A 12,020-nucleotide genomic window follows, 5' to 3' on the forward strand; every position below is an offset into this window, starting at 1 on the left:
TTTTATGTTATGGCATTCAAAGGGCTTTATAGTTATATTCATTGATTTTGGGGGGCATTTGGGGACAGAGAAACCAGCTGAAAACAACAGTGACAAGCAATGGCCTGTTTACACATCCAGTATTGAGCAACATTATCATTCATTTGGAGTCGTGTTTGTGTCCACCTGATTAAAGTAACTCTTTTTAGCTTTGCTTTGGTCTCCACCAACTCCTGAGAAAATATCTGTGTCTTTAGCTTTAAACGCGCCACTGTGTTCACCAGCCAGTCTCTGACTGTGTCCGTCTGCTGCTGGGCGGATGGCGTACATTATTTGCTGCCGGTAACGAGGTTGTTGAAATCAGCAAGACTGGATGAAGCGGTAAAGTTACGGGTGATAAACCAAAAAACGGTGAGCTAAAAGAGAATATAAAAAACAACAAGACAGAACTGAGGGGAACAGGGGGATTTGTCCATATGAGCAACACGTTTTATGTCACACATCGTCCTTCGATCAATTGTTCATATAAAAATATTCATTAGTGCAGCTTTAAATTCATCACAGCTGCTGAATTCTTGAGTTGTGATAACCATAATTTACTTTGGCTGTTAAAAAAATCGTTCCTCGGCTGAGTAGAAAGGCTCTCACAATGCACCGCTCGTGCTGGTGAATTGCAACCACAGACATCCCATCCAGCATTATGAAAGCTGTAATACATAAGCTTCAGATAAACAGTCCTATACTGTAATGCATTCGATGCTAGATTGCCTTAATGTTTCACAGCTCTTTTGATGCTTTCCTGAGCTGTAAGGCCCTTATCATCTCCCCTAATGCATAGGTAATCACATGTGTGTCAGTTCTCTCCACTTCCCCCCCCTGACAGGCCAATCGGCCGGCCACTCCAAACATGAAAAACATCCTTTTTACAACATGGTTTTTCCCTCCCTTTGGATTTTTTTTTTTTTTTTATTGCTCGAAAGCCTGTGATGGACACCCAGGGAGACTGTGTGACACTGATGGCTGGGTGAAGGCATCATTTCCATGAGTAAAAATATCAAGCCCCTGTCAGACCTGTCAGCTCTTCCACACACCATCACACAAACTCAAAAGATATGTATTTTTTTTCATTGTTGACTTTTCCGTTTGAGTGTCAAATGGATGCAATAGCTCATGGGAAGAAAGAAAACATTGGTATTCACATGTGTGACACTTGAGGAGCCGGCAGGACGCCGTTGGTCTTTGCTCAGTGTCAGGTGGTTTACTGTTTGGCTGGCCGGGCTCCAGAGCAGACGTAAAGAAATGGCAGCACTTAGCCCCGAGCACAAGGCATTTGTTTTCAGTTTCAGACACTATGTGGTTTAAAGGGGTTTGTGGACAAAAAGGTCATTTGTCTCGTCTGTTTTGTTTTCCTTCATTCCGGTTGATTCGCAGACTTTTTGTTTTGGGTTGTTTATTTTTTTTTCATGGACGTATGGCATACGATTATTCAGATTTGAAGCAGTTTATAGGGCCCTTGAGGTGCAGAACACATCTCGTAAGTTATATGTATTATAATGGCCCCAGTTCACAGTCCACTGCATACTGCAGCAGCTGTCAGTAAGTGTGAACACATGGTAATGCATTGTGTGAGTGTACACACTGGGGCTCATATACTTTTACCTTTCACACATTTTTTTATATTTCAAGACATTAAATACTGAGTCAAAATCCCCTCTACTCTCTATCCCCTCGTTTTTTATTATTTGGATGGATTTATCATATTTTACCTTTTTGTTGTTTCTGCAAGTGTTATGTAAATGGAGCATTTGCACATATCCCAAAATTCCTGTTAACACAGCAAACTAATCTATAGCTTAAGGCTTCAACTGGCGATTATTTTCAGAGTCGATTAATCGATTGATTATTTCCATTGCCGATTAATCAATTAGTTGTTTGGTCTCTAAAATGTCAGAAAATTGTGAAAAATGTGGATCAGTGTTTCCAAAAAAGTCCAAGATGAAGTCCTCAAATGTCTCGTTTTGTCCACAACTAAAACATATTCAGTTTCCTGTCACAGAGGAGAGAAGAAACTAGAACACATTCATTTAAAATGTTTGATTTTGACTCTAAAAATGATTCCAACCGATTATTCCATTATCAAAATAGTTGCTGATTATTAGTTGACAACTAATCGATTCATCTTCGCAGCTTTACTATGGCTAAAATAACTATTATAGAGTGTTTTCTTGATTTCACCTATACTTTGTACCAAATGACACTGAATTTCTTTCCAGAAATATTTCCACAAAATGACTAGGAAATGACGTGTCCATAAATAAAAAGTGTGAACATATTATTTGATTTAACATTTGATTTATTTTAGCCTAAAAATAGTCAAACTTAAATGTAATTAGTTAAAAAAAATACCAGCGCTTATCCTGACAGAATATATGAATAGGTTTTTAACTGCAGGTTGGCATGACGTCAGCGTCCTCAATGTTAGCTGTGGCTTTTATTGTGTGTACTAAAGTGTAACTAGAATGCTGTTTTTATATTTATATGTGTATAACCCCTTTTTGTTCAATTTTGTATTGTGTTCTACTTTGTTGTGTGCAGTTATTTTTTTGCTGCATAAATTCCTAATCCCAGTAACATTGGAAAACTAATTAAAATACATACGCACATGCACCCACCTGCACAGGTCTTCACTAATTTCATGCATTTGAGTTTACCTAGCACAGCTATTTAGCCCATTTTCTTTCAAAGACTATTAGCAAAATACATATGGAATATAATAAGGGCATTCATTTTATGATTTATAATCAGATTTCTAAACTCCATTTTTTTAATCCCACATCATATACATATTTCCCTATACATTATACAACCTAATAGGTTTTGTCAGCCTTCTGTTCCACATCATTACATTTGTCTGTTTCAACCCAAACTACAAAAATACAAAACCTAAAGAAAAATGCACAAACATTTGCTGTCACAAACGGTCTCATCCCCTGGAAATCTGACTCCGGAGATGTGGAAACTCTTAAGGTTTTTGTCACAGAACATACTGTAACTGATTCTGAGACTTGAACCGTCCGGTTCCCAAATCCTCTATTGTTGTGACAGGGAGAAGAGAGAGAAAAAATAAAAAAGTGGCAGCAGGACAGTCAAACCCTGAGGCTTAGGCTTGACTTGAATATCAATTGCCCTCCTTCTACTGTTTGCAGAAAATGTGATGGGAGAGATTAATTCAGATTATCAGGTGCTGGGGAGGGGGCCCTCGGCTCCCCACTCCTGATATGTTTTCCCTGCATTTAGGGGCCTAATAAGGAAAGCAAACACAGATATCGCTGCTTCTTATTTGAGGACAATTGTTGCTGATGAGTTGGAGGGATAAGGAGCGGAGGATGTGGAGGAAATTGGGCTCCGGGGTTCTTTCTTCGGCCTGGCGGGAGGCTGCCGGGTAAAGCTTGAATAACAAATGAGTTTTGCTGAGGATTTGGCTAATCATCTCAGGCCGCCGCCGCCCTGGGACAACTGGACTTATCAGAGAGACGGAGAGAGAGAGAGAGAGAAAGACAGAGAGAGAGAGACCCAGCACTTGAACTGCGGACCCCGGGCCCCAATTAACAGTGACCGCAAATGAAAAGCAGCTGGCAATAATTACATAATTAAAGTGCCTTTGGGGGGAAGAAAAGCATAATTTCTGCAGCCATCGCCATAAATCTTGTGCTGTCCGAGTCCATACGTTTAACATGAACTTTTCCCGAGCAGGTTAATGCATTACTCATATAAAAAACACAGTATCCCTTTGTGTTTTGCTTGGACCTGCTTAATAACAAAGAGTAAGGGACGGGCCGGGGCCGGCCGATCGCTCTGCCCGTGAACGTCTCAGAGAGCCGCTGGAGCATGAAGAGCGACACCTCCACTTACCTCCATGTGTGAACTTTCTCTCCTTTTTTTTTTCCTTTCTTCGTCTTCTCTCCAAGCCGAGCTGCACTTGGAGATATTACTGACTGTATCATAACAGACTGTTGCTGGGATAAAGCATGTTCAGGAAATCCATCTTGCGAGTTAACGTTACTGAATGAAAAAGGTATTACAGCCCCGTTGCCGTGGAGCAGGAAATTTAGTTTGGTGAATTTGTTTTTCTTTGATGTATTGTTCCTTTTGGTTTGGCAATTCATTTGACAACGGCCACCTTGAGCTTGAACGATACCCTATGTGCGCTGTAAAAAAAAAAAAACTCCTACAAAACACATTCTCATTTTTAAATTAGCAATGAAAACCTCAAAGCGAACATTTGGTTTTACTTTGGATAATTCCGCTGAAACTCAAGTCAGACGGTAACTTTTACCCTGAAAACACCGCAGCCACCAACAGACGAGCAATTAAGCAATTACACCCATTTCACAAAGTAAGCCATAAACACCTCTAAGTGTATTGTGAATAGGCCCAGCACGTTCCACTGGGTCCCTCGCCCCTGATCTTTTGTCAGACGCTCTCGGGGATGATTAATAGTTTAATTTTTCAAAATTATTTAGACACACAAATAATTTGATACAACGAGGGGCTATTACCACATCTTGTAATAGACATGTTACAATGATGAAAGCTTTAATTTGTTTTTAGAGCACTTACAGGGGTTAGAAAAGCCACCTCGCTCCCCGTCATCAATCATGTGTCACTTAACAGAAGTGTTATATTATGGGAGAAATGCAAATATGCCGGGCTTAAATGCATGCTGTCCGACAGCTGGCTTTCCCCCGGCTCTTTGAATCTCTGCTTACTGTTTTCACTGTAAAGAAAATTACAAGGAGTCATCTGGCAGAGGATTTGTTCTCGCTGAATGAAGGATGGTATTGGCAGCGGGCACGACGCTGCTTTCAGGTAGGGTGTAATTAAAACGGACAGACACTGTGAAGGGAGATGTGGACATTTTTTCGATGTTGAAGAAGACAGCAGGGAAGACATATAATGTATTGATATTGTGGATTTGGCTTAATACATTTGATACAATTTGAACGTTATTCCCCAAATGTTAAAACAGATCCCAACACTGTAATGCATCTCGAAAATATGGAAGCCAAAAATTGGCCGCAAGTTATATTTTTTAGAAACTAATTGTACATTTGCGGACCTCTAATTTATTTTGCTAAAAGCTTTCATGCATCACGCAGGTAGAGAGACATGTATTAGGTAGCCTTTAGATTCCGACAGGAAATTAAATGTAGGAGTGACGGGACGAAGGATATCATGAGTTGTTGTGCATACGTCTTTTGCGACGATATCTTACCAACCCGTTTATTAAAATGCATTGAAGTGCATAAGCTTACAATGACAAAATGTTAAGATTTTAGTCATATTAGCTCAAATATTTGATGTAAAGCTTTTTGCAGGGTATTCACTCATACATACAGTTTACAGTTGCATTAATTCAAGATATGGAGCAGGAGACTGCCATTATAAATATTGTTATTTAACAAATGCTTTCCCTCAAGAGGGAAAGGTCATTTTTATAGACTGATCATGAGAGGACTTGCCTCAAAAATGGTCTCTTAGCTTCCATACAAATGTCATGCAGTTTCTTGTAGGTTCCTTCAACCATTCTTAGACCACGCTACTCTCTCTAAAGTTATAATAAAACGTGCCCTTTGCTTGACCTTACAGTTTCCAGGTTAGAAGACAAAGCAAACAGTGATTGCACCTATTTATATGTGGGTGTGACTTCTGTGGGACAGAAGCCAAGGATTACAGAAAATGAAACAAAAGTAGAATTATTTAGCCAATTCAAACCTTGACTGTACAGCAACGTGTTCCTTGCAAAAGGCTAAGTGCTGTATGTGCAGTTCAAACAGATTACAAAGCTCCAAGCCATTCAAGGTCCAGGAGTCTCCTTTAGCTGAAGGCCAGCAGTGTCCCCCCTTGCTCCTCTCCTTCAACCAGACCTCTTCAACCTCTGTGTGTTTTCTTTTCCACAATTGAAGATGATGTTCATTGTATTGTAGAAGAGTCCAAAAGGTGGCGTGAAGTTTGAAGGTAAAAGGTCCCCTGCATTAAAGGTAATCACTATGGCAGGCCCAAAATCTGAAGCACATTCATCAGTATTTATATTCCTTTTTTTCTATGGGGAAAATTTAAACAGTGCACTTTCTGCTGCACTGAACCCATCCGGCTCTGTACTGTAAATGAGTTTTCTGTGCCTGTTTTTCTAACTGGCCTTGTTGACCCATCAGCGTGCTGCCACACAAACGCAGACCTGATTGGGATCACGATCACGTCAAAGTTGTTCTTTCTCGACTGACCCGGATAGTGCGCAGTGCTGAGCGGCAGCAATTGTCCAGGCAGTGGGCCGACGGTTTGTTATACAGAAATAACAGACCGTCGATAGCCCTGATTAATATATCTTTATTTCAGACTCACAAGTTGGCCCATACCAAGAACTGACCAATCAGAATTGAGTATTTGACAAAGCCATGTAATAAATAAAGTTTGATTGATACATCAGTCTGTTTGGATTTCATGTGCACTAAATGTTGTTATTTACCGTATGTCTTATACGTTAATTTAGAATAGAAAAGAATGCCTTTGTCATTTGAGTGCCACTCCTGTAAGGTGCCGCTTGTTAAACAAAAAAAGAACACATTTTCTCCACACTTTCATACATTTCACATGATAATAAGTAAATAAATAACATTTACTTTATTTACTTATTAAGAAATGTGTGGTGAAAGGCAGTATTATTTGACCATAACAAGGTCAATGTTGACCAAATGTATAGTGTAAATATTAACTGCTAACATAACCAAATGCCCAATCTTAATATTAGCTGCTACTTAGTCAATTTCCTGTACTTCTTCTCCAGGTGGTTCTAGGTCTTCCTCTTGCCTTGTAGGTTCCATGTTAATGCCTGCCTGGTGATTGATTGATTTTGTGGTCTATCCAGCTCCACTTCCTTCTCCTAAGTTGAAGGTCTGTGTTCTTGCTTGGTGTGCTCCCACAGTTTGGTGGAGTCTGTAGTTTGTTTAGTATCTTGGTGGTAATTTTCCATGTTTAGGGTCTGTACATACAGAATATAAAACATGTGATAACTATGAGCACTAATGTAACATCAGAACATGTTATTGTATGGAAAAAGTACTCACCTCAAGTTTACAACTAGGGTAAAAGGATACAATGTCAACAGTAAATTAATGTTAGCTGCTAACTTTGGCCAGAAAAGGTCAATGTAACCCAGATGTACAATGTTAATATTAGCTAACTTTGGTCATAACAAAGCCAATATGAAACAAATGTACAACATCCATATTAGCTGCTATCTTTGGCCATTAACAAGGTCTATAATCAAAATACGTTAGTATTAGCTGCTAACTTAACCAATTGTAAAAATATAATTTTAGCTGCAGATGTGGCAATGACAATGTTTCTAAAATGTACAACGTTCATATTAGCTGCTAATGTTTGGCCACAACTAGGTCAACGCCTATCAAAATCTACAACGTTAATATTAGCTGCTAACTTTTGGGCAGTTTTAAAATGTCCAATGTTATTAGCTGCTGACTTTTGGCCATTCCTAGGTCAAAACCTTCATTCATATTAGCTGCTTATGTTTGGCCACAACCAAATCAACACCGATCAAAATTTACAACGTTAATATTAGCTGCTAACTTTTGGGCACAACCAGGTTCATTATAAAACAGAATGTGGCTGCCACTTGGGCACACAGAAAAGAAGAACCAACCGGTTGAATGTCACCGGCACTTACGATCCAGAAACGTCTAGAAGAAAGGACACCACAGCTCCTGACATCCCACTGGAGACTGCCGGCATGGGTGTTGCTCCATGTTTGCTTCACTGCCTCCTCTGATGTAGAGATCAAGATGGACACAGAGATGGCCTTGCTTGTCCAAGTAATCGGGATAGTAGCCATAGGTAGTAGCTGATATCCGTCTTCACCTTTTACTCTGTGTCAATGTAAACCAAATGTGCAAGGTTAATATTATCTGTTAACTTTTGTCCCTAACCATGTCAACGCCTAACAAAATGTCCTACGTTCATATAAGCAGCTATCCTTTCGCCATTACCAGGTCAACGCCTTTCAAATTGTCCATTGTTCATATTAGCGGCTAACTTTGGGCCATAACCAGGTCAGCCACACAAGGTCAAAACCTATCAAAATGTTAAATTTTCATATTAGCTGCTAACCTTTGGTCACAACCAGGTTCATTGTAAAGCGGAATGTGGCTGCCAGATTGGCACAAAGAAGAGGAGAAGAACCACTCGGTTGAACGGCACTGGCACTCAAGGATACAGCCATGTCTAGGAGAAAGGACACTACCGCTCTGACATCCCGCTAGAAACTGACGGCATGGAGGCCACCCAGCAAAGAAGTCACAGTCGGTGTTGCTCCACGCTTGCCTCGGTGCCCCATCTAATGTAGAGGTCGACACAGAGATGGCCTTGCTTGTCCACGTAACCGGGATAGTATCCATAGGTTGTAGCTGTTAGCCATCTTCAACATTTCCCCTGTGTCAAGGTACACCAAATGTGAAATGTTATTAGCTGCTAACTTTTGGCCCTAACCAGGTCAACGCCTATCAAAATGACCAATGTTCATATTAGCTGCTAACTTTTAGCCATCAACAGGTCAACGTCTATCACATTGTCCATTGCTCATATTAGCTGCTAACTTTTGGCCATAACCAGGTAAACATCTATCATAATGCCCAACCTTCATATTAGCTGCTAAGTTTTGGCCACAATCAGATCAAAGCCTCTCAAAATGTACAACGTTCATTTTAGCTGCTAACTGCTTATTAGCCTAGACCTATACTACACAGAGGGAATGACTTTGAAAAAATGAAACCCCAAATATATTAAGTTGCCAGATTAATACTTACCCACTCAGGTATGAACTGTGCTTTTAACAAAATCCTCAGGTGAATATCGATACAATTTACATGTTAGAGATACACAAATTCCAGCAAACATGGCATGCAACAAGGAAAACACAGCCAGGCAACCAAATACAGCTGTAAGCAATTACTTTGGTTGACCAGTTTTTCATGGACAGTGATTGACAGCACAGGTAGCCACTCCTTGAAACAGCCGCATTATTCATGGTTTTAGGAGGTATTCTGAAAGTATGAATCATATTGTCAGGGACCAAACAGTGAGGCAATGAGAACAGGAGTTCTCATTGAAAAGAGGCCAAAAAATAAATAAATATATACTCAAAACAGGATGTGAACTAAACAAACTGCCCTTACTGAATGTACTACTATGGGGGCATATATACTGGCCTGGCCAAACCAAAGGACACACAAGGGGAAACCACGATGGAGAGAAACTACAACTAATACAAAGAAAACCAAACTAAACCAAATTCTCCACCAGGAAGGACCTCCCCACCAGCATGTTAACAAAGGACAAAACAATGATTAATAAAACAGAAAATGATTACTTAACCCTACAATGTAAAACTGTGTGCACTCCATTTGAACAGTGTAAGGCTAAAAGCAAATGCATATGTAGATAATGAATCAAATAAACTGTAATGTGTACTTTTGTGAGCATGAATTGTTTGTGGTGTAGCTGACTGGAAAATAAATACTTAAGTACTTAATGTGTACAATATATTGCTGGCTGTGGTTACCATGTTTTGTTGCAGTAAGGTGAATATGAATTGTTGTGCAGAAAATGTTGTACGATACACGGACCCGTTCATTAGAATGCATTGAAGTGCCTATAAGCACAGGTCAAAACTTGACGATTTCATACCCATTTGCTCAGATATTTTATGTAATTTTGTATGAAATTACATAAAATATCTAGTCACTACACTTTGCATTAACCTCCATCTTGGACTATACACTTGCCCATATATACTATACATGTTTGCACATTCTGCACTAGTCCATTTAGAGTCTTTTTTTCATATGTTAAAACACTATTTTGAATACATTTGTTAAACAACTATTTTGTATGTGTATTGGTTTAGGTACTTATTGTTTATTTCATGTTAATGTTTAATGTGTTTGTTTATGTATGCACCAACCACCAAGGCAAATTCCTTCTTAGTGTTACTTGCTTGGCAATAAATAATTTCAGATTCTGAAGACTATTATTGTTTAAATGTTTTGAGGGAAAGTCATTTTTATAAGCTGATCATGAGAGGACTCTCCTTAAAAACATACAGTCTGCTCATTCACAATGTTGGTGTCTCTTAGCTTCCATACAAATGTCATGCAGTTTCTTGTAGCTTCCTTCAACCATTCTTAGACCACACTACTTTCTCTAAAGTTAAAATAAAATGTGTAGTTTACTTGACCTTACAGTTTCCAGGTTAGTAGACAAAGTAAACAGTGATTGCACCTATTTATATGTGGGTGTGACTTATGTGGGACAGAAGCAAAGGATTACAGAAAATGAAACAAAAGTAGAATTATTTAGCCAATTCAAACCTTGACTGTACAGCAACGTGTTCCTTGCAGAAGGCTAAGTGCTGTATGTGCAGTTCAAACAGATTACAAAGCTCCAAGCCATTCAAGGTCCAGGAGTCTCCTTTAGCTGAAGGCCAGCAGTGTTCCCACTACCCCCCCCTTGCTCCTCTCCTTCAACCAGACCTCTTCAACCTCTGTGTGTTTTCTTTTCCACAACCGAAGATGATGTTCATTGTATTGTAGAGTCCAAAAGGTGGCGCAAAGTTTGAAGGTAAAAGGTCCCCTGCATTAAAGGTAATCACTGTGGCAGGCCCAAAATCTGAAGCACATTCATCAGTATTTATATTCCTTTTATTTTCCTGTGGGGAGGATTTAAACAGTGCACTTTCTGCTGCACTGAGCCCATCCGGCTCTGTACTGTAAATGAGTTTTCTGTGCCTGTTTTTCTAACCGGCCTTGTTGACACATCAGCGTGCTGCCACACAAACGCAGACCTGATTGGGACCATGAGTGTTCCAGTGCATTTCAAGCGTCTTGACAGACTTCAGGGTTAAGATGTTCTGAATTAGATTTGAATTACAACCACTAAATGCCCCTGTCAAAGCTAATTACGGCTGACACTGCCCATGTGCGTTTTGGCTGAATCGCTCTTATAGGGGAGGCGCAGAGCTTAAACAAAGAAATACTCCTAAAGCATCGCCCCAGAAATTGTCACAGTGTAAAAGGGTAATAGGGAGGTATTTCTCAGCTAAGAATGCTAATCCACACTCAGAGTCCCCGGCCGTGGCTTGGCAAATAAAAGGCCTGCGGAAAGTTTTAACTCGAGGTGTTGTCAGGGCTGTGCAGATCAATCGGGGGGGAAAAAAAAACGATTATTTTGCACATTACATTTTGCAAGTAAACTCTTATTTTGTCTTGTTTCTGATTGAATAAAAAAGGTAAAACGGCAAAAGTCTTAGGTCAAATTTGACCCATTTTCAAAAAGTTTCTTTATCAGAAATTTGGGTTTTCTTTCAACCAAATTGTCACAAAAAAAAGTAACGCTGATGGTTCCATACACCGCTCCTCACACGTGAAATAAATGATCAGTTCACTACTTTCATTGAATTTGGGTGTTTTATTCAATGATATAGCATCTATGAAAGAACTGATAAAAGAATGTTGAAAAAAAGTGACCAAATATTGGAAAAAGCTTTAAAAATGGGGGGAGAAAACAAAAAGCGCAGAAAAAACATTGCAAAAAGTGAAAAAAAAGAAAAAAAGTGATAAAAACGTCTGGAAAGCTTCCAAAACAGAGGGAAAAGGGACAAAAATGTAAAATAATAAAATGAAAAAAAATATGTGTCAAAAGTGTCAAAAAGAGACGACCAAAACGTTGGGAAAAAAAACTTTATATTTCAAAAAATACAACATCTTTCGAAAAGACAATGAGTAATGGTGTTAAATAATCCTGATTTCAATCTCGACCAAAATAATCGTGATCATGATTTCTTTTTCCGTAATCGAGCAGCCCTGGGTGTTGTTCTGCAAAAGCCAAACGGCACTATTTTGAGGCAAAAGATTGTCTTTTTTTTGAGTGTTTTTCTTTTTTTTTTCAAAAACCAACCATAGTGTTTTCTT

The sequence above is a fragment of the Perca flavescens genome, chromosome 20 (assembly GCF_004354835.1).
Source record: "Perca flavescens isolate YP-PL-M2 chromosome 20, PFLA_1.0, whole genome shotgun sequence".
NCBI classification, from domain to species: Eukaryota; Metazoa; Chordata; class Actinopteri; order Perciformes; family Percidae; genus Perca; species Perca flavescens.